General features: G+C 47.7%; 1 protein-coding gene across 38 annotated transcripts in view; it reads right to left on the bottom strand.

Moving 5' to 3' along the window:
• SORBS1 (sorbin and SH3 domain containing 1) overlaps nt 1–26,483 on the bottom strand; it is a 247,838-nt gene extending 221,355 nt beyond the window's left edge. For 22 of the 38 annotated variants that reach the window (XM_030809187.1, XM_030809216.1, XM_030809218.1 and 19 more), the window contains exon 1: nt 26,383–26,475. The gene's annotated coding sequence lies outside the window, so the exon portion shown is untranslated. Of the gene's footprint in view, nt 1–25,861; nt 26,051–26,382 lie in introns of those variants that run through there. The other 16 variants (XM_030809195.1, XM_030809224.1, XM_030809211.1 and 13 more) reach the window with 4 other exon arrangements.
• Between the last annotated feature and the right edge of the window lie 1,162 nt (nt 26,484–27,645).

Genomic DNA, 27,645 nt, shown 5'->3' with positions numbered 1-27,645 from the left:
GTAAGCTGTCAAACAAATAGCACCTCTTCCCCTAAAAGGCTGCTTCTGCGTGGTTTTAGGAAACCGTCTGCTAACATTCAGCCAAAATTCTCTCCCAGGACAACCCACTGCTGCTGGTTGCCTCCACAGCTTCACAGCTGGAGTCTACCTGGACCTCTGTTCTTGTGGACCTCAGCACACAGCACAGCAAACAGGCTCACGGCCACATGACTGGCCGTCCCGCTCTCCCGGTGGCCCTTTCAACTTTATTAAAAGGTTATTTTCCTGGCCTGGCTATCTCTTATCCTGGACAGATCACCCCCTGTGGCACCAGGAAATGGCAAAGGAAGCTGGATTTATTAGAAGAAGATAAAAGAAGGAGCTGGCTGAGCCACCAGGCTGTCTAGAAATCATTGTTTTTGAGATGTCAAAAATCCAGAAATCCTAAGGGGTCACAGCTATGCCCCTAATTCCAAGGGTAAACCAAGACCAGAGAGGGGGTGGGACTTGGGGCCCTCAATCATGCAGCTTTTTTTTTTTTTTTTTTTTTGAGATGGAGTCTAGCTCTGTCGTCCAGGCTGGAGTGCAGTGGCACGATCTCAGCTCACCACAACCTCTGCCTCCCAGGTTCAAGTGACCCTCCTGCCTCAGCCTCCCGAGTTGCTGGGATTACCGGTGCCTGCCACCATGCCCAGCTAATTTTTGTGTTTTTAGCAGAGATGGGGTTTCACTGTGCTGGCCAAGCCGGTCTCAAATGCCTGACCTCATGATCCGCCCTCCTCGGCCTCCCAAAGTCCTGGGATTACAAGCATGAGCCACCGCGCCCTGCCCATGCAGCTCCTTCAACACTAGTCAGAGTCATAGGGGTTTCCTACCATGGCAATGCTAAGGGATGATCAGGGGGCAGAGACTGTGTGGCGTGGATAAAAGGAGACTGGAAGGAGGCATCAGCACCAATTTAGAGAAGCCCTTTCAGGACATGAGTTGTGTGAATAAACCATGAAGGCCAAGGGCAGCAAAGAACATCTCAACTGCTCTTTTTGATGTTAAGATCCTTCGGGTAGGCCTATTTAATTCATTTTGGCTTTTTTCCCCATTCAGTAAGTATTTGAGTGACTATTAAATGAAGAAGACTACACTAGGGGTTGCAGTGACAAGGGAGGGGGCCAGAGCTGAAGAAAGCATGAAGCATCCCAGTCTAACAGGATAAGGCAAACACAGAGGATAAGGCAAACACAGAGGAGAAAGTGAAAAGCAAGTCCCATTAGGGGAAGTGTCCTCTTCAGAAGATCTCCCTACCGCCCCAAGTTCAGTGATCAGGCACCCTCCACTCTGTGCTTCCCCAACACCCTCGGCATATAACTATCATTGCAGCTACCACACTGCACCATATCTGTCTCCGTCTCCCGTAGCAAGAGGCTCGACATCTCATTCATCCTCATATATCTAGCACAAGTCCTGGCACAAGGAGGGACTCTGTAAGCACTGGTTGATGAAATGGATAAATGAATGGATGGATGATGGGTGGAGAGATGGATGGATGAGTGGATGGATACAGATGCCCAGGAATTCTAGCCAGCAAATCAGGGAAAGCTTCATGAGGGCTAAGGCATCTGAGCTAGACCTTGAAGGATGTCAACAAGTGGAGATGAAGATGAGACCACTTCATCCAAAGTGCCTAGCACCATGTTAGGGAGGCATAAAGTTGGTGCTTCATAAATGCATCCTGGATGGATTTACTACTGAACTGGGTTTTCCTAAGTTTTCCTTTCACTTCCTATAGCCTATCATTTCTCTCTAGGTAAAGAGAAGCAGGCCCTAAACAGCAATTAAACTGATAAACCAAGGGAAAGGCAACTAACTATCAGTCTCTACAAACATTACTCTCCAAAGACAGTTTAGCAGAATGAAGACACTCCATTTGTACTGATAAGAGTTTTCTAGGATCCATTGTTAAGAGGCAAAAGCAATATATATATATTATACACATTCCCCATGTATGTATCTGCATATAGAAATCTTGGAAGGATACACAAGAAACTGATAAAAGTAACTACCTTTCTGTTGGATAATATATAATTCATCACCTAAACTGGGACACTTTTGAAAATGAAAGAGGGTGTGATTGATCATTCACTGGAACAAAGAAGGTAAACCAGAACTGCTCTGGACAAACTGGTTCATTCCAGCTAATGGGGGTGGGGTGAGGGAGGGAGTATAGGGGACCCAGCAGGGGTAAGAATGAAATTTTTCAATGTATACATTTTTATAGTGCCTTAATTTCCAAACCATGTGTATGTATCAAACTATTTTTACATTTAATAATCTTTTAATGGAAAGGAAAAGGCAAAAGAATGTAGCCTTCCAACTTGCTTAGACAAGGAAGCTCATTTGCAGGCACCACTGAATAGCCACCCTGAAGAGAACCCCTGGATATGAAATGAAATCACTGCTCATGGCACAACCCTTCGGCAGCACACAAGAAAACAGCCTTAAGAAGACAGAGCCGTACATGGCCTAAAAAGGTTGAGACTCTACAGGGCTGGCTGAGACGGGGAACATCAGGGGAATATAAACATTGTAAGACAGACGTAAAGCAGTTCAGGTTTTACACAATCATGGCAACAAAGTGAGATTGATTCGGGGCTGAATTAAGCTCTTTATATGGTTTCTACTTAAAAAGGAAATGTATTGACTACAGTCCTCCTCACAGATTTATCTTTCCTGACATCAAGCACATTCATAACCTATTTTGAATTCCAAGGAACAATGCAGGGGTTTAGGAAAGTGAATACCAGTGAGTTCCACCAGGCCATTTTGGAGGCTGGGCAGAAGCTTCTCTTAACTTCTAATTGCTCAGGAAGTGGGCACAATGTTTTTTTGTTTTTTTGGGTTTTTTCTTTTTTTATCAGTCATAACCTCTAGTTAGAAAAATGCCTGTCCAGGATCCCTGAACTTTAGAATGGGTCTATCCTGGAAGAGCCACTTTGGAGCCTTTTTAGAGACCATGTGTCAGTGTCACTTGGATTTTTAATCTCTTTTGTAACCATCTCCTCCTTTCAGAAGTCCCTACAGCTCCTCCAGCTCAGGCCTGAAGTGCCTAGACCAGGGGACATCTCATCTCCGCCCCTAGGCTCCAGCAGGCACTGTGGACACTGACCTTCCTAAGACCAGCTTGACCATGGCCCACTGTGAAACCTTCAGGGGTGCCATATGGCCTTGAGGATTGCAAGACCATGTAATTTATCATCCAAGCAGGGACACTTGAGAGGAAAAGGGGGCACTGGTAATAGTCACAATGGGACGAAGCACCCTGGGAAACTGGACCACAAGGTCATCCTACTATATAGAATAAATCCAATCCCTCTAACAGCTTGAATTCAAGATTCTCCACCATCTGGGCCCGACTTACTTCACAGTCTTTTTGCATTGACTGTGCCACATGGTCTAATCACAGTGGGCCTGCAGGTGCCCAGCATGCCTTGGGCTTCACTGTCTCTGTCCATTTGCTCACGCCAGTCCCTCCTCCTGCCTCCACCCATCCCCATCCCCCACCAGCCTGTAACGCCCCCTTATCCATCTAGGTAGGTCTAAATCTCATCCTGCATTCAAAATACAATTTAACTAGTACCATTCATTACTGCATTCATCCAACAAATATGTACTGCCTGCTTATTATGGCACATGGTGAATAAGACTGAAAAAATTCCATCTCCCCGGAACTTTAATTCAAGTGTTGGGGGAGGTGCGTGCACACTCACATAACCGTGATAATTGGTCCTAAGGAAGACACAGAGTGACATGCTGGAGAAGCTACCCTGTTATGGTTTTGAACAGACACAACCACCACCCCACAAGGCTGTAAGCTCCTTGAGGGCTAGGCTGAAGAGGTCCATTTCCCACCCCTGCTGAACCTATCACACACCCCTGGGTAGAGCGGGTACTCAACAAACATTTGCTAGGTGAAGAATTAATATTAAAGCTTACTTACTTAATCTGAAGAGAGTTTGCTAACAACTAGTTCTCAATTCTCCATTAATCTGTATGAGATCAAAGGAGAACCTGAATTTCCACTGACCTGAGAGGAACAACACCCCAGGTCCCACAACTATGATTCTCATTCCACCCTGATGCTGGAAGGGAAGTGATTCAGTGCTGTGCTGCTTCACCTGCGGTCACATAGCTAGTGAGTGGCTGGGCCACTGGAGAGGTCAGAAGGTGATCCAGGAAAGACTCAGAATTTAATGAATGGATAAAAAGCCAAAAGAGGCCGGTGCGGTGGCTCACACCTGTAATCCCAGCATTTTGCGAGGCCAAGGCAGGCAGATCACTTGGGCTCAGGAGTTCGAGACCAGCCTTGGCAACATGGCGAAACCCCATCTTTCCAAAAAAAATTAGCCAAGCATGGTGGCTCACACCTGCAGTCCAGTGACTCGGGAGGCTGAAGTAGGAGGATCACTTGAACCCAGGAGGATGAGGCTGCAGTGAGCCATGATCGCACCACTACACTGTAGCCTGGGGGACAGAGTGAGACTTTGTCTCCAAAAAAAAAAAAGGTGCTTGGGAAGGGACACTGTGAGTTGGAGGGATCAGAGGGCTTCGTGAAAGAGGCCTTGGGGTGAGTCCCAGGTGATAGAAAGGAAGTGGCCGGCAAGGTGAAGGCGGGGCCATAATTATGTGTCTGCAGCCAGAGCAGATGCTCGACAAGGCAGTGCTAGCACTCAATCAGTGTTACAGAGGGAGGGGCTGCGCTGGGGCAGAAATTGGGCCTGGGGAGGTCACTATCTGAGACATGCCCGCAGAGCCACCTTTCCATGTCTGACCTGGAAGAGGGAGCGGAAAGCAACAGCAGTCAGGGTAACGCAGTGGCCCCTTTCCTCAGCACTGCCCTCAGGAGAGGGGCTGCTCTGACTGACCAGTTCAGCATGGGAGGCTCCAGTAAAAGCCAAGGGTCCTGGGGCTCCCCACATTTGTGCTCAGTTCTTCAAGTGGATAGGGGCTGACTAGAGTTAGATTAAACAGTAACTAGTAACAGAGGAATTTGGCAAGCAGCATACTTGTATCTGAGTGTATCTGCAACATGTAACCCTTCCTCAGAGGTTTCTGATGCTGAGTAGTCAGAGCAACAACTTAATTAAAAAAAAAAAAAAATAGCACAATTACAGCACTTTGGGAAGCCAAGGCAGGAGGATCACTTGAGCCCAGGAGGTTGAGGCTGCAATGAGCTGTGATTGTGCCACTGAACTCCAGCCTGGGTGACAAAGCGAGACCCTGTCTCACAAAAAAATAAAATTTTACAAAAGCACAATTAGCTGCATCTGAATTCTTATTTCAGTTACATATGAAGTGAGCAAATCAATTCTCAGCGGCCTGGAGTGGACCCCAACCACCTCTCACCTGCTGCAACTGAGATGCAGCCCTAGGCCACCATGGCTGGTCACACCTTGCTAGAATTTTTCTTTCCAGCCTCTACCCACCACTACCACCACCTTGGCCCATCAAGTCTCAGTCAGTGACAAACCCAAACTATAAATATTCAGTAAGGTACAATTTAAGTCTCTAGAGCTAAAGCAACAACTCAAGTTCCTTAGATGGGACCTTCCACTAGCACTGTGCTCTGAGTGGTAACGATACAACCAGGATCCCAAAGGCCAGAGTTTCTCAACCTCAGCACTCCTGACATTCTGCATGGGGTATCTGTTATGAGGAGCTATCTTGTGCACGCTAAGATGTTCAGAAGCATGCTTGGCCTCTACCTATTATATGCCAGTAACATGTGTGACAACCAAAAATGACTCTAGACACTGCCAAATGTCTCCTAGGGGTAAAATCCACACTCCCATGAGAACCGCTGCCAAAGGATGACCTCCCTAAGTTTTCTATTTCATATATCCTCATATGCTCAGGCACCTGGGAGCACCTAGTCCAATAAAATGTCTTGGGAGTTAAAGGGATAGTTTAGGATCTGGTGAGTTGGAGTCCTGGCTCTACATTGTACTAATTCCATGACTTTAAATAGGTCACTTAGACTCTTGGAGCCTCAGTTCCTTCATCTGCAAAATGGGAACAATTAAACAGCACCTACCTCATGGGGAAGCAATGGCAGTTACATAAAATGACATGTAAAGACTGCCTGGCACAGTGGGTGTTCAATAAACATTAGTGATTATTTACAGGCTTGGAAAATTCCTTTTATCCAAGCCTGGAGTTTAGTCTTCTATTTCTGTGGCTTCCTCCTTCCTATGCTCTTTCCACCTGTTAAATGCCTTTAGTCTTAACCTTTGGTCTGAAAGAATCCTTCCTGCTAGTTCAAAGGTATCTGAGGTTAATGCAAAGGAAAGAAACACACACAGACACATACACACACACACACACACACACACACACACACACACACACAGACCCTTTCATATTCAACCCTAGTCAGACCAACTCTCCAGACAAAGGTTCCCATTGTTGTCTAAAAACAAACTTTTACACAGGGAGCCTAAGGAGCCTTTAAACAGCCACAAGAGCCAAAGTCTCCAGACTCTTCTAGTTCTCATTCCCATTCTGCCCCTGACCTTGGCACATTCTCTTCTCCTTTGTGGGCCTCAGTTTCCTCATCTATAAATGAGGGTTTCAGACTCCGAGGAGCTCTAAGGGCCTCCCATCACTGGCCTCTAAGGTCTTGCACAGTACTGCAAAGCTGCAGCAGGGGTGGCAGCCGCAGCCGTGTTTTAGGTAAGTGTTTAACTTGGGAATAAAGTCATGTAGACAAATCATTATCTGTTTTTCCTATATTCCCAGAGAGCCAGCAGAATATACTGGCATGGTTATTTGTTGCCATTGGAGTCAGAAATCTGAATAAAATGAAATCCCACCCTACCACTGAGACCTTGGGCAAAGTAGTTCACCCCTCTAATCCTACTGCCTTATCTGTAACATGGGCTAATAAGACAGGCAGAAATGGTGTAAAGATAACAAGACAAAGATCACGAAAGCACCTGGCAAACAGAGCTAGTGGGCATACTAGGTATTCAAAAAACATATGCCTTCCTTTCTGGAATCTCTTCTGTGAATTTTGTACTATAACTCCATGTCATTCTGGAAAGTTCTTTCTTCTCTCCTTTCTCACATACTATTCATCCTTCATGGATCTGCCCAAGTCCTCCTCTGCCAGGAAGCCCTCCCTGTAGACTCTGTCTCTAAAGACCCAAGGCCTTAAGTTTCCCAAAGACTAGCTTTGTGGAGGTTAGGTAGTAGGTCACTAGCCACCAGTTCCCTACCTTGAGAATTTCCTTTCTGCAAATTCAGGAAGATTAACCCCTTCCCTGCTGTGCCCCAGAATAGTGCACGTACCTCAACATCTGCATAAACTTAGAATTCATACACCCCTTCGTCAAAGAGTCTCAAAACCACCCTGAGATGGACTGGTTGAGTCAGGACAGCCCCTTCTTCCCCACAACTCCTCATCCAAGCTGGTCAGCCAGAGGCCCTCCCCCAGGCTCCTGCTCACTCCAGAAGAACAAGGAACAGGACAATGTGTTCCTCTCTCACCTATAAGGGATGGCCTCACAAATCCTCAGCCTAGACCCTTCCCCTTGCCTGAGCCCAGGGCTGCAACAACTGCACTGAGATGAGATGGAACCATAAAGGCAGCGACTCCTGCTGACAATGAAATGGAGCTCAGGAGATGAAGGGACTGGCCTGAGGTCTCTCCGCTAGATCACAACTGGGGGTTAGAACAGGGCTCTTGGGACCCTCAACATACCAAGTCCCCACTCATGCCCTCTTTCCCCAACAGCTTGTACCCCTCCTGTCTCAAGTATCTCCATTCTCCCAGGCTGGGACCTTGCAAATACCTCCAGCTTTTCCCTTGCCTTATTTCTCTCATCCTCTCAGCACCAAGACCAGAACCCTTCCGTGATAAGAAACTGCAGAGAGCCCCAACCTCCCAAGCCTACTGCCTGGTCCCTACCACCTCATGCCCAGGAGCTGAGGCTGAGCTCCCCAGAGCCCATCCCACCCACCAGGGCCAGATTCCTCTGGCCCTAACATGTCTTTTTCATGCCACTCACCTGTCCAACAATCTGCCATGGCTCCTCTATCCCACTGGATAAATCCTGTCCTGCCCAACATGCCCAACCCCCAAAAGCCAGTCTTACCCCACCCCTGCCAAGCTGGTTTCACCCTGCTCCCCTAGGTACCCCTCCCCTCTAGCGAAGATTATCTCCTCTCTAATCCCTCTCTAGGTACTCATGTCATTCCCTTCCTTTGGAGGGTCCTCCCTTCTCCCCTTTCCTCCCTCCTACTGGTCCTTCAAGGCTCTATCCAAGTTTCCCTCCACAAGGAGGCCTCCCATGACCCCCACAGTGCTCTCTGACTCCTCTGCACACAATCCTCACTACACACTCAGGGCCTAAGCCTGTTGGCCTCCTGGCTGCGAGTTGTCACTACACTGTCTGAGCTGTACAAGCTTGACCTCATCACCAAACTGCAAAATGACCACCCACCAGTATGGCCATGTTCCTTCTGCCTCCAACCTCGGCCTGGCATTCATTCCACAAATATTATCTGAGTGTCTCTAATAGACCCAGAAAGTTCTTGTCCATGTTCTTGAAACCCTCCTTACATTTCAAAGCACAAGTTAAATGCTACCTGTTCTGTGAATCCTTCCCCACACCGCCCCCCACCATGACCCCAGGAATCATCTCTCTGCTTTATTCTCAGGCCCTATTTCCCCATGTCCTCCCTGAGATCTAGGACTTCTGTTCCTTACTCATAGCTGGGCCTCCCACAATACCCTATACCAAGAGGATGCTCAATGAGTGGCTTTCACAGTGAACTGAAACAGAATCTGTCCAATTCTGAGGCCAGTCTGGGCTCCTGGGTGGCCTCAAGCTCCCTACATCCAAATGACCTCTCACTGTTCTTCCAAGATTGGATTTGGGCCCAGACTGAGTCAAATGACCTCTTATCATTCTTCCAAAATTAGGCTTTCCTCTTTAATTACACCTTATCTCGCCACACTCTTTGTGGATTCTAATTACGTAATTACTTCAAGCCCTGGGACTTGAAAACAAAAAAAGAAAAGAAGGGAGTGTGCATGATTACACAGGTAAGTAAACACACCAAATATGCTTATTTACATATACCATATACCATTTTCTTGTTCCTATACAATGTTGTAACCTGTAAAATAAAACCTGAGGAGGGGTCTAAATCACATTAGGATAAAAATCCCCACCGGGGAGACCAAGGAGAATGTCATTCTCCTGAGATGGGCTTTAAAGAGCCTTGAAGTCAACCTCCAGCACCCTCCTCTTCCCCGTCTACAATGAAGAGAGGGGCCTCTGTGATCTTGAGCATGTTCCATTTTTAAAGCATGACCAGGCCCGATCCCTCCTAAGCAAAATATATACCCTCTTCTGAATGCCAAGTATTCCTCATGCTGTGTCTCTCCTAAGGCACATTTGCACCACTGCTAGACTATGCCCATGCTGCAGGCAGGGACCCAGTCTCATCTCTCTTAGTAATCCTAACTCTTAACCCCTCCCAATCCCAGTAGCAAGCCCTCCTCCTGCCTTACTAAAGTATGTGCCCTTCTCCCAATCCACTAAGCCTGCCCTTGCATGTGCTGGTTGGATTCCAGCTCATCCCCCAACCCACGTGCCCTCATGGCACCCGTACTTGCCCTAACATATTGTTCATCACACTTTGGCATAAAAACCCTTTCAACTATAATCCCAGCTACTCGGGAGGCTGAGCCAGGAGAATCACTTGAACCTGGGAGGCAAAGATTGCAGTGAGCCGAGATCGCACCATTTTACTCCAGCCTGGGCAACAAGAGAGAAACTCATCTCAAAAAAAAAAAACCCTTTCATTTGCCTACATCTCCCTTCAGACCAGTAGTCTCCAAACTTTTTGATCACACCTTCCTGTTTGTGAAATAGTTTTGAGGATACTTACAAAGTAATTATAAAATCTGTACTCCTATAAATAGGAAAGCTAAGTCTTTCCTTTAGTTAAAGCATAAACAGAACTCCAACTGATAAAGCTTTCTTCCTGCCCTCAATGGCTATGTTGAGTACTGCTTATCTACTGCTCTAGTTTAGGAGCTCAGTGAGGACAGCAGGGATGTTTCATTCTCCTTGTATTCCTAGGATCTCTACCGAACCCAAAACATAATAAATGAAAAAATGAATTAATTTACTTAACAGCGAGGCCCCTCTGTAGGCCAGGCCCGTGCTAGGTACTGGGGACATACTGGTGACAAGAAAGAGCCCTGGCCACTGTCGTCATAACCCTACAGGCTGGTAGGGTGGGCAAACAATGATTTTCCAAAAAAGTGTAACAAAGACCACCGAACCATAACAGCCCTCAAACAGGAGAGTGTCACCTAGGAAGCAGGGCAAGAGATAATTTCCCCGGAACGTGACGCTCCAGGTGAGATCTGAGGGGTAAGAGGCACGAACCAGGTAAGGGAGGAAGGCTCCCTTCACATTCCAGGCTAAGGAAACCACGCGCGAAAAAGTCCTGAGGCTGGACGGAGAACGGTAGGCACCAGGGACTAACAGAGGCCAGCAAAACAAAACAAATGCATAAACTCAGCAAGCCCAAGAAGGATGGTGAGCTATCCTTCTCCCCTTCACTCCTCTCCACTTGTCAAAACAGACCACCCCCGACTATCACCCTCTGAGGGAGTGGCTCAGCCCTGCTACTGCCCAGCCTCTAAGCCATGCAGAACAGGTGGGCTCTTGGCCTACCAGCCAGCCCTCCCAAGACTGGACCCTCACATCACCCCTAACCCATGGACCCCCACATCACCCCTTCTGAGGAGCCCAGGGACTCCGAGAAGACACTCCTGAAAACCATGTATGTTGCCATAGGCACCAGCAATCAAAGGTTCCTGGACAGTTAATTTTTTAAAGAGAGTGTTAAATATTTCACATCTTCTAACAGCACTGTTTCTTCCTTGCCTACGATAAAAGGGAACACCCTATACTCCTCAAATTAAGGACTCACTCAAAATAAATGCCAATCTGCAAGACAGCCCAGGGAGGTCTGCACCCTACTGTCAAGGGCATCTTACAATGTCCTCATGACATCCTTGCATTCCTTGAGGGAAGCACCTGGAGAACCCAGAACCATAGGCCACCAAACCCCTTCCCTGCTGGAGCTCCTTTGACCCCAGGAAGGGAAAATTACTCACAATGATGCTTCAGGTGAGTATTTAAATAGCCCGTGCCTTTAATAATTAAAGACAAAACCAAGAACATAAACTGTAATGCAGGCTGGCGGCTGCAGAGCCTCCTCCCGGAGCAGCTGTCTTGATGAGAAGCCGTATCTTCTATCAGTGCTCAGGCATGACTAATATTTCCCAGTTCCTAGGGGGCCTCGCCCCCTCGCACCTGCCATTGCTGGCTCACTAATGTACCATGTCCAACACAGAGGCCCTGCGAAGCAAATACAAAATAGTCCTAAAAGGCCTAACATTGCCTTGGCCTCGGTTCATGGGCCTGGCAACTTGATTTTCAGCAACCACCACCAAACCCTGCTTAGGCTCTCAGCTCTCCCAAGCCCCAGCTTTCTCCAGCTACTCTCATTTCTGTCCCTGTTGGGATTTTGCTTTCTTTCTCCAGAGCCTCTATTCATTTTGTCCTGCTTAAAAGCAGTTCCCACTCCTGCCTCGCCTCTCCACCTAGATTCCCCACTGGCAAGGCCACTGGGGCAGCGACTCAGATCTCCCAGCTCCAGTTCCAGCCTTTCTTACCTCATCCCTGGCTTCTAGACTCTGCCCTGTCTCCTATCACCAGCCTCCTGTGTGCACTGTCTACAAAGAAAGGCCCTGTGGTGGCTCACGCCTATAATCCCAGCACTTTGGAAGCCCGAGGTGGGCAGATCAGGAGTTCGAGATCAGCCTGGTCAACATGGTGAAACCCTGTCTGTATTAAAAACACAAAAAAGTAGCCGGGAGTGTTGGCAGGCACCTCTAGTCCCAGCTACTCAGGAGGCTGAGGCAGGAGAATCGCTTGAACCCAGGAGGCGGAGGCTACAGTGAGCCAAGATCATGCCACTGTACTCCAGCCTGGGTGGCAGAGTGAAACTCCACCTGGAAAAAAAAAAAAAAGGGAGAGAAACAAAGGCCCAAGCCCAGAAGAGTCAGCACTGTATATCTTACAGCAGCACTGGAAAGACTCCCTTACAACAACGTACCAGGCAAACAGTCCCATTTTCCTCCCTGTCAATTTGTTATAAGCAGTTACAACCCCTGGCCATAATTCTATGCTCACAGGAAACAGTCACCCAACACTGGATCTGCCCCAACTGAAGACAAATTCTAAGTGGAGAAAAGCAATATGCAAATGAATTATCTTTTCACACATCAGACATACTGCTCGTATGCTCAGCCACCAGGTTCCACACAGACTCCAGGCAATAAGAGAAACTGAATTTCACAAGGTATGTCCTAGTGGCCTTTCATACTAGGAAACCGAGGTCAGCCCACAGGCTGATGTTAATGATCAATGCACAAGCCATTATATAAATGTGTAATGAGCTTTCACACTGACATGCAAACAGAAGGACAATTCTGGGATCTACTAAGCACCCATTCCTGTCATAACTGTTATAAGCTAGACCACCACCCAAGATTATGGAACGTCAAGGCCCAAACAAGAATGGATTGGCAAAGCCAGTTACAGGCTGTATCAGTCCTTTCTTGCATTGCTATAAAGAAATACCTGAGACTAGGTAATTTATAAACAAGAGAGGTTTAATTGGCTCATGGTTCTGCAGGCTGTACAGGAAGCATGATGCTGGCATCTGCTGGGCTTCTAGGGAGGCCTCAGGAAACTGACAATCAAGGTGGAAGGTGAAGGAGGAGCAGGCATGGAGCAGGCATGTCACATGGCCAGAGCAGGAGCAAGAGAGCAAAGAGGGAGGGGCTGCACACTGTTAAATGACCAGGTCTCACAAGAACTCACTCACTATCATGAGAACAGTACCAACGGGATGATACTAAACCACTCATGAGAAACTGCCCCTACAATCCAATCCCCTCCCACCAGGCCCCCCTCCAACATTAGGAATTACGTTTCAATATGAGATTTGAGTGGGGATACACATCCAAACTGTACCATAGGTGAAGCCTCAAGCACTCAATACTTCTTTTGTTTGTTTGTTTTTGAGACAGAGTCTTGCTCTGTCGCCCAGGCTAGAGTGCAGTGGCATGATCTCTGCTCACTGCAACATCTGCCTCCTGGGTTCAAGCGATTCTCATGCCTCAGCCTCCTGGGTTCAAGCAATTCTCGTCCCTCAGCCTCCCAAGTAGCTGGGACTACAGGCTTGCATGCCACCACACCCAGCTAATTTTTCAAGTTTTTGTAGAGATGGGGGTCTCCCTATGTTGCCCAGGCTGGTCTCGAACTCCTGGGCTCAACTGACTCTCCCACCTCGACCTCCCAAAGTGCTGGGATTACAGGCGTGAGCCACCAGGCCCAGCCCATAGTTCTGAAGACTTGAATGACTGGATCATCCAATCCTCCCTGTAATCCTGTGAGGTAGGTGCTATTACTTCCTCCATTTCACAGGTGATGCAACTGAGGCACAGGGTAGTGACTTGCCCTAAGACCTAAATCTAGGAAGTAGCAAAGCCAGGATTTGAACACAGGCAGCCTGAGTGCAAAGACTATAATCTCAGTTGCCCTACCTCACCTCAGGGAGAGAAGAGCCACACTCAAAGATAAGAGACCTGTTCCTAGCTCAGTCCCATCCAGCCATATAACCTTAAACAAATGGCTTTTCTGTGCCTCAGTTGCCTCCACTATGAAATGCTAATCATAAATGTCGGGTCTAGAAACACAGAATCTTAGCTCTATGATCACCCTGCCTAAGAGTTCCTCCTGAGATTATAGAAACACTCTACAACTGCCCATGCCGACCACAGGGCAGTCACTAGCCACACGTGCCTACAGAGCATTTGTGGCTAGCATGACTGAGAAGCTGAATTTTTAATGGTATTTCAATCTAATTAATTTCAATAGCTACATGTGGCTACTAGCTACTACACTGGACAGCTCAGCTCTAGTCTATAAATTCCAAGAGGGAAGGTGCCATTTCTCTTTGTTCGCTGCTATATTCCCAGAGCCCAGCATGGACGCTGGTCTATAACCGGTGTCAATAACAATTTGATGAACAAATCAAAAGCAAAGGACTTTTCAGGTGCTCTAATAGTACCTCATCTCCCACACAGGCATCGATTCTTCATGTTCCCTGGCGAGTGGACATTTAGCCTTGGCTTGACACAGAATTCAGGGCTTCCTAATGCAGTCTGGTAGGGAGTTGCTCTTACAATAAAAAATATCTTCCACTGAGCTAAATCAATCTCCCTAAAATTTCTAGTTACGAGTCTTGGCACATAAACTCACAAGTGTGGGAAAACCAAGAGTTATGAAAAAACACTTAAATGTTTTTAAACACCTTAATGTGGGGATACATCTATAATTCACTTTCATGGTTAAGATGAATCTGATCTCAACTGGTAACAACAGTCTTTCTCTGCTCTACTGTGCTGTTGGAAACAAATATATGACTACTATCTGTTTGGGAGAAAACAATCCTCTAGTGTCAAGGCTGTGGTCCAGAATTGCTGTCTCCATTGATTTTAATACCAATGCATTTGAGTCCCCCAACTCCATAAGTGGGCCAGAGAATGTGCAGCTAGGCCCTCAACAAGCTAGGCTTCTTCTCTAAGCAGGGTCTGGGGATTCTGGCAGAACAACTCACATTTTCATATTTCCTACGATATTTCCTACATACCTCCTATGTACCAACAACTGTGGTAGACACAGGAGATACAGAGGATGGCGACGTGGTACTCACAAGGAGCCCTCAGTTTAGAAAAAGAGAGAGTTAGGGCTGGGCGCAGTGGCTCACGCCTGTAATCCCAGCACTTTGGGAGGCCGAGGTGGGCGGATCACAAGGTCAGAAGTTCGAGACCAGCCTGACCAACATGGTGAAACCCCGTCTCTACTAAAAATGTAAAAATTAGCCGGGTGTGGAGGCGCACGCCTATAATCCCAGCTACTCGGGAGGCTGGGGCAGGAGAATCGCTTGAACCCGAGAGGCGGAGGTTGCAGTGAGCCGAGATTGCACCACTGCACTCCAGCCTGGGCAAGAGGGCGAGACTCCGTCTCAAAAAAAAAAAAAAAATGAAAAAGAAAAAGGGAGAGTCAAAATGTGTAGAGGACTTACTTTGTACAAGGCACTGAACTAAGCCAGGAGAAAGACATATAAACCAAACACAATCAACTCAGTGTGGCCCATGCCAAAACAAACATACATACAAAACACCACACTGGCTGCCTTAGAAGGGACAATAGAGAATCCTAGCACTGTGGCTTGCACGTAGCAGGTGCTCAATGCAGAGAACTGAATCAAACCTTGACCAACATCTCATTTTAAGGTTGGGAAAACCAAGGCCCAGAAAGGTTAAGGGACTTCTCAAAGTGACTCAGGTAGTTACTGACAGGGCTGAAGACAGCAACACTCTGTAACACTGTCTCCCTCCCAGTGCGTCTTATTCTCCACTACATGGGGAGAATAGGCAGGATCTGCTGCCTATTATTATGTCTATCTCAGAATAAGCGACGGATTTATTTTTGCAACACTGTATGTTTGGCTGTCTTGAAATCTGATGACTAAGTGTATGCATATCATCTTAGGAACGGGCTTTCAATCATTTAACAAACACTTCTTGAGAATATACCCTATATCAGGCACAAATTTAAGTGTGTGAATGAAGAAATGAAACAAACTTTTGGTCAAATCAGAGAGCTGAACACCCATGTTTATCTCTGCTCTCTTCTGGACTCCCACTAAAAGGACAGTAGACGGATGCGTTTCTTAATGAAAAAAGAGACCCTGGCAGATGAGCTACGTCAACAGCAGTGGAGAGCTGACCACCATGCAGTAGCTGATTTAGGTTTCTGCATTGTCTGCTCTGCTAAATGCAAGCAGAGCAGGAGCCACTAAGCAAGTCCCCAACTCATGGCACAGAACCCAAAGACGGTTCAGGAACTGGAGGCACCAAGGACTCTAAAGGGAAAAGCAGGGTGGAGCTAAAAAGAAGGGTGCCTGCCTGCAAGTTGGTACAAAGAGCAGTCAGATCCAGGGTCTCTCTTGCAGTCTGCTCAGCCTGGTGCTTTCCCTGCCTCAGCCAGCAGAAGGCGGAGATCCACTGATCAGGTAACTTACACCAGAGACACAGCCGAGGGAGGGACACAGCTGAGGGAGGTAGAGAGATGGGAGGGAGGGACGGCGGGTGGGGGCAACTTTCAAAAGACCCAGGGATTGAGTGAAAGTCTACATATCAAACAGACTAATACCTAGCCCCTTTCCCCATGGAGGCTCCCAGAATGCAGGAAGGCCAGGCTGTTTACCACCCGACCCCACCCTACCCCACACCCAGGTAAAATCCTCTCCAAGAAAGCCCTATCCAGGAAAGCCCCAGAGAAAAGATCTACCGGCACTGATATCTAGGTTGCTCCAGTAGAGAAAAAGGGGGCTCTCTGCTGGATCACTCTACAATGAAGTTAACGAGTCCCTTCCTTGTGGCACTGATGCCCAATCAGCATTTCGGTGTCCATTCTTAAAATATACATAGACAGTCAAGGATCAGCATGCATGGAAGGATAGCTGCAATGGAAGATACAGTAACCAAAACAAGTGGAAAAAGGGACTTGGAGGAAACAACACCTTCCAAGGGACAGCAGCGAACAGCAGAAAACCATAAAAAAAAACAAACAAACAAAAAAAAAAAACCTTAATATAAAGGAATTTACTGCACCCATGAAACAAGAATAGAATGTCATCTAAAAAAGAAAAGCAAGTATTCAGAGAGCTAGGGAGCTCTTAGAAAGTAAAACATGCAAATATGTTTCATGTAAACACATGAAAGCACAGTTAAAAATGGAAGAGTTGAAGATAAAGCTGAAGATAGCTCTCTGAAAGTAAGACAAAAATATAATAAAATGAAAAAAGGAAATAAAATGTTTTAAAATTATAAAGTTGCTCCAGGAAGTCCAACATTCAACTAACAGGCATTCCAAAGACAAAACATAGAAAATGGAGAAAATGAAATTATTAAAAGATATCTATTTAAGAAAATTTCCCCAAACTGAAAGATGTCAATCTTCAGATCAAAAAGGCACGCACCAGCTGGACGCAGTGGTTTACACCTGTAATCCCAGCATTTTGGGAGGCCGTGGTGGGTGGATCACCTGAGGTCTGGAATTTGAGACCAGCCTGGCCAACGTGGTGAAACCCCCATCTCTACTAACAATGCAAAAATTAGCCAGGCATGATGGCACACACCTGTAATCCCAGATACTTGGGAGGCTAAGGCACAAGAATCACTTGAACCAGGGAGGCGGAGGTTGCAGTGAGCTGAGATTGCACCACTGCACTCCAGCCTGGGCAACAGAGTGAGACTCCATCTCAAAAAAATAAAAAAAGGCACACACCAAAGACCCAGGCCAATCATTTTTAAAGCAAGGAGATTTCAAATACAGGAAAAGAGAGAAGATCCCAAAAACTTTCAGTGAGAAATCAGGTTATCCATAAATGATCAAGAATCAGAATGGTATCCGAATTTTGATACCAATATTGGAACCTAGATGACAGTGGAATGATGGCTTCAAAATTCTAAGGGAAATGGCTTTCGACTTCAAATTCTAGATGAATCAAATCACCAATCAAATATGAATGTAGAATATGAACATTTTCAGACGTGTAAGCTTAAAGTGATCAACTTCCACAGACCCTCTCTCAGAAACTTGTGGAGGAATAAATCAACAAAGGAAACAGGATAAGGTGAGGGAATTCCCAGGATGAGTCATGCCACAGGCCTAGAGGTCAATGGGCAAGAACAAAGGAGAGACAATGGAGGCCTATAGGAGGGAAGTCTCCAAGTGGGGGTAAAAAAAAAAACAAAACAGTAATAAAATAAAAAGGAACAAGCCCAGGCACGGTGGCTCATGCCTATAATCCTAGCACTTTGAGAAGTTGAGGAGGGATGATTGTTTGAGGGCAGGAGTTAGAGACCAGCCTGGGCAATGTAGCAAAACCCCATCTCTACCAAAAAACTTTAAAAATTAGCTGGACATAGTGGTGCCTGTAGTCCTAGCTACTCAGGAGGCTGAGACAGGAGGATCACTTGAGCCCAAGAGGTCAAGGCTGCAATGACCTACAATCACACCTCTGCACTCTAGCCTGAGGGACAGAGCAAGGCCCTATCTCAATAAATAAATAAATAGGAACACATGTTATAAAACAAATGTCTTAAGATGCTGTCAAATACTTTGAGAATTAGCAATAAGTACATAGAAACTAAGTAAATAGAAAATGTAAGATAATTATTAACTCAAAAAATGTACAAGAAAATATTATAGTATACTATATGGCTCTGTCATGAACACTATTTACACAGCCAAAATAATGTAAGCACCAAATATCAATGTAATCAAAAACTGTGATATATCTATAATGAGAGGATAGGGAGAAACAGAAGTATCAGGGGGCAGAGGAGAGGATCTAATCCATAGTAAGACATCAAGACATAACATCTAAAAGTAACCTCTAAGCTGGGCATGGTGGCTCACACCTGTAATCCCAGAACTTTAGGAGGCCCAAGTAGGAGGAGTGCTTGAGGCCAGGAGTTGAAGTCCACCCTGGCCTCAAGCAGGGTCTCAACATAGCAAGGCCCTGTCTCTACAAAAAAAAAAAAATAAGGAAAAATAAAAATAACATCTAAAATGAACAATCAGAAAACAGCATTGTAAGCAGATAACAATAAATATGATAGTAATATCAGGAGAAACAGCTCAGTGCATTAGAAGTAACTGTTGTAAACAGTAACAGCAGCCCCTTAAAGATGTCTATATCCTAACCGCCATGCATGGCTAATTCTTTGTATTTTTTGCAGAGATGAGGTTTTACTATGTTGGCCAGGCTGATCTTGAACTCCTGGCCTCAAGTGATCTGCTGGCCTCAGCCTCCCAAACTGCTAGGATTACAGGCATGAGCACTGCGCCCAGCCAGCCTTTGTATTTTTCTAGTAGTATTGACTTTTTTTTTTTTTGAGAGGGAGTCTGGCTCTGTTGCCCAGGCTGGAGTGCAGTGGCATGATCTCAGCCCGCTGCAACTTCCACCTCCCTGGTTCAAGTGATTCTCCTGCCTCAGCCTCCAGATTAGCTGGGATTACAAGCGCCCGCCACCGTGCCTGGCTAATTTTTGTATTTTTTTAGTAGAGATGGGGTTTTGCCATGTTGGCCAGGCTGGTCTCAAACTCCTGACCTCAGGTGATCTGCCCACCTCAGCCTCCCAAAGTGCTGGGATTACAGGCGTGAGCCACCACACCCAGCCTATTTGTCTTTCAAAACTCTGTGTGGGGCAGGGGTGCACAGTGGCTCAGGCCTGTAATCCCAGCACTTAGGGAGGCCAAGACAGGCAGATCACTCGAGGTCAGGAGTTCGAGACCAGCCTGGCCAACATCGTGAAACCCTGTCTCTACTAATAATAAAAAAATTAGCTGGGGGTGGTGGTGGTCTCCTGTAGTCCCAGATACTAGGGAGGCTGAGGCAGGAGAATCGCTTGAACTCGGGAGGCGGAGGTTGCAGTAAGCTGAGATTGTGCCACTGCACTCCAGCCCAAGCGACAGAGGGAGACTCCGTCTCAAAACAAATAAAAAAGAAACTCTCTGTGTACACACACACACATACACACACACACACATATGCGAAAGTTTTATACAAATTAAAATTTAATTTAAAAAGAGAAGAAACACAGACTCACTCTATTCCCAGAACTCACAATATGGGGGAGGAAACAGACAAGGGAACCAGCAATATCAACAGAAGTAGAAAGCTGAACACAAGAAGGAAGGCATCTCTTTTTTTTGTTTTTTTGGTTTTTTTTTTGAGATGGAGTTTTGCTCTTGTTACCCAGGCTGGAGTACAATGGCGCGATCTTGACTCACTGCAACCTCACCTTCCGGGTTCAAGTGACTCTCCTGCCTCAGCCTCCTGAGTAGCTGGGACTACAGACATGCGCCACCACGCCAGGCTAATTTTTTGTATTTTTAGTAGAGACGGGTTTTCACCATGTTGGCCAGGCTGGTCGTGAACTCCTGACCTCAGGTGATCCACCTGCCTCAGCCTCCCAAAGTGCTGGGATTACAGCTACCATGCCCAGCCAAAAGGCATCTCTTTAAGACGTGAGGGGAGTCTGAGGGGAGAAGGCATCAGCCAGGAAATGCAGAAAAAGGCCTTCTGGTGAGAGAACCAGTCCTGGTGGGGGGTGCAGGGGGGCCTGGCCTTTGGGGACGTGGAGTAGGGAATGACTGGGCATCTGGTGGTTTGGCAGAGCCAGCAGGAAAGCATGGAGTGGTGGTTCTCAGCACCAGCAGGTTTGATGCCTACCCTATCCCCGGCTTCTACAGCTGGGGTATGGGACTGATATGCATATTTAGGGAGGGCTGGGACAAATGAGGGCCCACGATAAACACATTTTCCTAGAACATCAATTGTATTCAACAGTAAAGCAATTTAAATACTTTTACACTAAAACCAGCACACATATATTACAGAGAATACAAAACTAATGTGACAAGGTGACTTCTTGTTTGCAGGGCCCACTTTAGATACTAAAGTACTTGCTGACCACTGAGCATCAAGAGTCAATCCTCTCTGTAACTAATTAGAGTCAGAAGAAAATCATAAAGCGGTACAGCATCCATCCATCAAAGAATCCGGGAACTTTACACCAGCAACTCTTGGTGGGTGCCCATCCTCCCGAGGTAGGCAGAAGACATACCTTGGGTCCCACTCAACACTAATCAGAAAGTTAACAAGCATCTCATTCTTTTCCAAAAGGGTCTGGGTCCTGCTACAGCCAGCTAGGTTAGCTCAGCCTGAAGAAACAGAGAAAACAATGATGCTAATTCTTCCTAGATATACTCTCTAGGCCATAGCCTGCCAGCCCCTATTCTAAGCAGTACCGCAATCACTGAGAAGAGCCCCACCTCCACCATCAGCACCTCAACCCCTTACAGTACAGGCCTCTGTTACAGAATGCATTAAAGACACTTTTTCCATGGAAGGAAGTCTAGAAACAGGGTACGTCCCTTGAGAGAGGGTGTCCCTTGTGGTCCACAATACAAGGGTGGAAACTTTTTTCTATTGTTGTGAAAACAATAACCGCATGACAGAGACCTGGGAACTTTTTTTTCTATAAAAAGCCACTGCTGACCACAGAAGAAGTGGGGGGGTAAATCAATGGAAGGCCACACAGAAGTAAAAAGCAATTTAGTTGGATTTGGTTCATTTGCCTCTTTTTTGTTTTGTGTGTAAAACACATACACATTCAAAAAAGACTGAATTCAACTGATTTTATTTATTTATTTGGACGGAGTCTCACTCTGTCCCCCAGGCTGGAGTGCAGTGGTACAATCTTGGCTCACTGCAACCTCCACCTCCCAGGCTCAAGCCATTATCTCTGCCTCAGCCTCCTGAGTAGCTGGGATTACAGGCACCCATCACCACACCCAGCTAATTTTTGGGTTTTTTTTGTTTTTGTTTTTGTTTTTGAGACGGAGTCTTGCTCTGTCACCCAGGCTGGGGTGCAGTAGTGCGATCTTGGCTCACTGCAAGCTCCACCTCCCGGGTTCATGCCATTCTCCTGCCTCAGCCTACCGAGTAGCTGGGACTACAGGTGCCCACCACCACGCCTGGCTAATTTTTTGTATTTTTAGTAGAGACGGGGTTTCACCATGTTGACCAGGCTAGTCTCGAACTCCTGACGTCAGGTGATCCACCTGCTTCGGCCTCCCAAAGTGCTGGGATTACAGGCATAAGCCACCTTACCTGGCCCTCAACTGATTTGAAATGAAGAACAGAGAACATGAAATTTTAATGGCAATAGATTAAAAGAAACTACAAAGATATATTGTTGATAATAAAGAAAGAATGAGGGAGGAGGGCAAGGAGAAAGAGGTAAGAAAAAGAAATGGATAGCGGAGGGAGACATAGGAAAAGAAGAATGGGAGACAGCAAGATTCAGGGACAGGCCTACATGCCTAACCACACACAAAAAGGGGGAGTCACCAAAGGACCCACAGAGACACTTCCTAGGGCTTGAAGAGTTAGCCAAAGTCAATTACATTGTTCATGGCCAGCTGTTGGCTGTAGCTCCAGACCTTGAACTATTATCACCCTTTTTCCTTGCCTTTGAATGGTTAGTGCTCTGGTCAACCACTGTTCACAGCTCTTTAATTGCTCGTGGAAACATTCTGAGGCTTAGCTTAGGTCACAAGCCAGAAGCTCCCCCAAATGAGCTACAATTCAGTAAATCATTCATCTCCAAATATCTCCTCTGAAAAGGGAGTATGCGAAACACTATCTCATAAAACGTTCAAAGCACCGATGAAAATCCAAGGAGAAAATGCTGCTTGCACTGAAACGAAATCCATGGAAAAGTGTTTTGAGTTTTGCATTTACAAAAAAACCGGGACTTCAGCAGAACTGAGTCCCATCTCAGCATCAGCCAGCAACACCACCCGCACACCTGACTTCCCACATGCCCACATTCTGCATGCTCCTGTGGATCTAAAGGCCTCAGTTGGCCCTGAAACTAAGCAGCCTCCATGACACTCTGCAATCTGAGGGTCAACAGGAGCAATCCCAAGGAGATTCCAAGTGAGTCTCAGGCTGAGGCTGAACTCTCAGTTCACCCCCCCACCCCCCATCCTAGTCTACCAAACCTATCCTCACTTCACCCCAAGGGCTGCAGAAGAGTTCAGCTGTTTCAGAGACAATAGAGCCTCCCCCTTTCAAGCTCCATCCTTTTCTCCTCCAAGCTTGGTTTCTGTGTTTTTCCCTTCCCCACATAATCTGTCCCCAGCCTCCTACTTTCTCTTGTCTGTTTCTCCAATCTCTCTCTTCTTGTGCTCCTATTTCCTCCTCATGTTTCCCTATTCCATCTTAGAATCATTTCCTCAGAGGAAGAGGGGGCTTAACAGATACATATAGGCCGGGCACAGTGGCTCAAGCCTATAACCCCAGCATGCTGGAAGGCCAATGCAGACGGATCGCTTGAGTCCAGGAGTTTGAGACCAGCCTGGGCAACACGGCAAAACTCTGTCTCTACAAAAAGTACAAAAATTAGCTGGGCGTGGTAGCGCGTGCCTGTGGTCCCAGCTACTCGGAAGGGTGAGGTAGGAGGACTGCCTGGGCCCAGGAGGTCGAGGCTGCAGTGAGCCATGACTGTGCCACTGCACTCCAGCCTGGGTGACAGGTGAGACCCTGTCTCAAAACAACCACCACCACCAAAAAACAAAACAAAACAACAACAACAAAAAAAAAACCCAGATACATCTGGAAACAAGATCTACAATCTATCCACCCGAGTTCCCACCCCGGCTCCACATCTTGCTAGCTGTGCAACCTTGGAAAAATGGCCAAACCTCCCAACCCCTCAAATTCCTCAGTTTGGTGGGGGAGGGGGCGGAACATGGCAATCACAGAGGTCTTTTATAACTCTCATCTTCTAGATAGGTAAACGTTCACCTGTATAACCATAAATAAACCAGCAAGTTAAACATCCACAGGGAAAGAGAACAAATTACAGAAACTCCCTTTCCTCAGCAATCTATCATCCCACCCTCATCTCCCACAGACAACCACTCACCCTGGGGTCTGTGCCTCTCACTCTGGGCCATTCTAGCTCTAAATTATTTACGTACTTACAGTAAAACCTCACAAATCACACTAATCAAGGAAAAGGTAGATGTGAATCCAACAGAAGCCTGCGTCCTAGAATGCTTCTTCCATGCCATTGTGCAATACTTTGAATTTATTGTCAGTTTAGCAAACAGGAAAGAACCTGAAAATGCCATCACAAACTGTGACTCTAAGAACAGTGGAGTTGTCAGGAACCCTGGAAGACCCTCTGCCCTATCATCCTCCACTTCACCAGCAAGGACACAGGCCCAGAGAGCAGAAGCCACTAGCCCAAAGTCCAAAGATTGGTGGCCAGGACCAAAGCTAGCTGCCCTGCCTCTGGTCCAGAGCTCCTCCACCAAAGCTTTTTGAGACCATCCATGCGTTTCTCCTAGAGACAGGTCAAATCCTAAATTACCATAGAGTGCCCTCTACAGCAAATCTATCTCCACATCCAGGGAGGGGTCTGGAGATAAGTCTGGATGACCTGATCATTATCAATGCTGCACAATAAAAACTTTCTTTCCTGGTCCTGCCCTTTCATTCTTTGCAAAGAAAACCCTAGACTCTGCTATCTGTATTGAACTCTATTTTAGAGAAGGGGAAAGAGGGGAACAGCTGAACAGTGCTTTGTTCCGCCAGGAAGAATTTGCTCATCCTTTCCCATAACTCCTACCCACTCCCCAATATGCCCAATCTCTTCCGAAAAGTTTACAGAAACTCTCCAACTACAACAAATGAAAGCAGGTAGAAGGAAAAGGCCAACATGGCGGGTATCATCCACAAGATGACAATACCCTCCCAACTCTTTACCCCAGAGAGTAGACAACACTTCATTTCAGTTGCTAATTCCCTGCAGGGAAGTCGCCAAAGGAGTGGTCTCAGGGCCCTCCAGCTGAGAAATGTGCTCTCTGCAACCCCTGGAGAACTAACCTTTTCCTAACCATCTGCTCCAACAGTGCCTTGGGCAAAGGTGCCAACAGACCAACCCTTCCCTTCTTTCCCCTCAGGCCAAGAAAGAGACATCAGAACTTGGTTGGCAAGAGGCTATTTAAGGCAGCATCCAGAGGGCGGGGCAGAAAACTGCTGGAGGCATCCTCCTCCTCCACCCCTCCCCCTCACAGCCCAAACCACACGCCCCTCACTCTGTAGACAGCCATCTACCTCATCGGTGTCTGAAGGCTGCAGATATGTCCATCATCTGTTTTCTGTCATTGATGCTGCTGACCCTTCTGCTGTCCACCCCACTTTTAATCCAACCCTCCTCTCTTCGATCACCACCAAGATACCTTTCCAACCAAAAACACAGAATTGAATCTAAGCAGAGGAGCTCAAAACACAAGGAGAGTGAAGACAGCCAATCCATCCCCCGCCTCCACTTAAGAGAGGAAAAAAGGGCGCGGGGGGCTGGGCGGGGGGATGTTGAGGGGAGAGATGGAGTCAGAGGCCTGACACGCCAGATAGGTTCCATGATGTCTCTAGATGAACCTCCCTCCTATTGACGGTGAAACCAATTCCAGCAATTTCAGCAGGTCGGCCCTGTGACAACAGGGGCATCCCAACGCTCAGTGTTTAAAACAAAAATCCAAAGGCTCGCCCAGAACATGCTGGGAAAAACCGAGGACTGAATAAAACGAGCCACGCTCAGTGGGATCCCTTCTGCTTTTATGTAGCAATGTAATAGCGTAATAAATTCTTGTCTGCCTGGAGAAAGCATGCACTGGTGAATTTCAAAGCCATCTTACGACAGCGGATGCATGGGGATGCAGAATTCGACAGCACATTCCCCCATGAAGGAAACATAATGACTTCAAGTCTCTTTCCCCTCTATCTTGAATGGCGCTACCACGTATCAAGGAAGCCACGTCGGAAAGCAGCGAGGTGGTAGCAGAGGATGCCCGGGGAATTCGGAGAAAGGAGTTGCTTGCTGTCCATGTCGGTGATGAGCTGCCTAGCAAGATGCTGTCAGCCACTCGGGGAGAAGAAGGGGCACGGGCGGCACGGGCAGGCACGGTGTCCCCGGCGCATACTAGTCCCCGTTCATTCAGGCGGGTCCGGCCAACCGCGTCGTCCTTGCGCCCCTCCCGCCGCCCTCTCCAGGGGATGCTGATGAATGAACACACCTGAGATGCCTCCATCCCGCCGCTCGCTCCCTCCGCCTTCCTCTGGCTGCTGCAGAGGTGCCCCTCCTCGGTAGTTTCACTTTACAGCACAAACCCATCCGGGCTTTGATGTCTCCTCCACCCACCCACATTGCAGCCACCCTGAGACGGGCGGACATTCTCTCCTAGCAGAGGCCATGATCGCACTACCCCCCATCCACCAAAAAAGGAAATTAAAAAACCCCCAACCCTGGAAGCCCCCAGATCCTCCGCACCCTGGGGAACTTTCCTTGAAAGACTGGGGATTCGCCGAGCAGGCAGGATGGACGGTTCGGCCGCGAGGGACCACCGCTTTCCCAGTGCCCATGGGGGAATGCTCTGGGGGAGGGGGTCCCCCAAGTCCCTCCGACAGCTGGCCCTTTAAATGCGCCTCCTCCGAGCGCGGAACAAAGGCGCCGCCCGCGGGGGCCGGGCCGCGCACACCCCCGGCGCTGCCGCCGCCGAGCGGGCAAGCGCGACCGGGCGGGCGAGCGCGGGCTTACCTTGCTGGTCGCCGGGCGGGCGGGCTGCGCGCGTCCGCCCCACTCGCACTACACGCTGCAGCTGGCCCCGCTCTGTTTTTCTGGGACTCAGCGCTGACTTCACCGACACTCCGCGGACAACCAATGGGCTGCGGTGCCCGCCCCCTTATTAGCATGCCTCTGGAAGCGTCCACTCTGGCAGCGCCCGGCCAGCGGGCGGTGCCAGGGGGCGGGGCCGGGCCCGGCCGTGACAGGAAGGGGCGTGTGCGCGGATGGGAGGCGAGGAAGCGTCCGGCGCCGGGCTCCTGGCATTGTGAGCCCGCCGGCCTCCGCCGGTAACGGGCGCGCGGGCCTAGTAACCCTTTCCGTCCTGGCCGGGCCGGACGCTGGCCTGGCGCGCCTTCTGTTCCTTCAGAAGGGTCGCCCACGGGGAGCTTGGAAGGAACCTTAGACGTAAAATAACAGTGATAAGTTATTTAACCCCTGGGCCTCAGTTTACCCATCTGTAAAATGGCATAATAGTACAGATTTCGTAAAATCTAGTGAAGATTAAGATAGTTAACATAGGTGCTGCATTTAGATCAGTGTCTGGCCGTCGTGCTACATAAACGTTTGCTGTCGTCATTCGTGTGCTCTGTACCAGCCAGTGTGCTTAATGCTTCCCGGATATTTCCTCACTTGATCTTCTTAGCCTGATAAGAGAGGAACGATTACTAATCCATATTTTTCTAGTGAGAAAACTAAAATAATTACTATTTTTATGCAGGAAAACTGAGGTGTAGTTTAAGCAGCTTGAACGAGGTCACACAGCAAGTGGTGCAATCAGGATTTGAACCCAGGCTCTCAGATTTCACTCATGCAACACACATATATTTAGAGGCTCTGTGGCAGCGCTGGACCCCGGTGTTAACTGCAGAGAACAAGACAGGCAAGGCCTTTTCCCTTAGGAAGCTTCCATTTTAGTGGAGACAAATAAATAAATAAGATCCTCTACAGTGTGAAAAGTAGAGTGCATACAATGCAACAGGGTCATTGCAAGTGGGCGGAAGGCACTGTGTTAGATGGGGTTCAGAGCTAACCACTGTGCTATACCATTCTCCTGACCTCCTCTAGTCCCCCTCAGAGTTACAGAAAAGGAAACAGAGACAGGGGTCAGAGTGGGGAAACTGCTGGCCCAAGGTCGCAGAGCCAGCAAGTACTGGTCTGGAACTTACTCCCTCCATGCCCAGCTTCCCACATCCCTGAAGATAAGACACTCGCCCGTTGAGCTGAACACAGCTGATT

Source organism: Nomascus leucogenys, chromosome 3, assembly GCF_006542625.1.
Source record: "Nomascus leucogenys isolate Asia chromosome 3, Asia_NLE_v1, whole genome shotgun sequence".
NCBI lineage: Eukaryota > Metazoa > Chordata > Mammalia > Primates > Hylobatidae > Nomascus > Nomascus leucogenys.
Note: the sequence above shows the minus strand (reverse complement) of the source record. Positions and strands in the feature narration are given on the sequence as shown.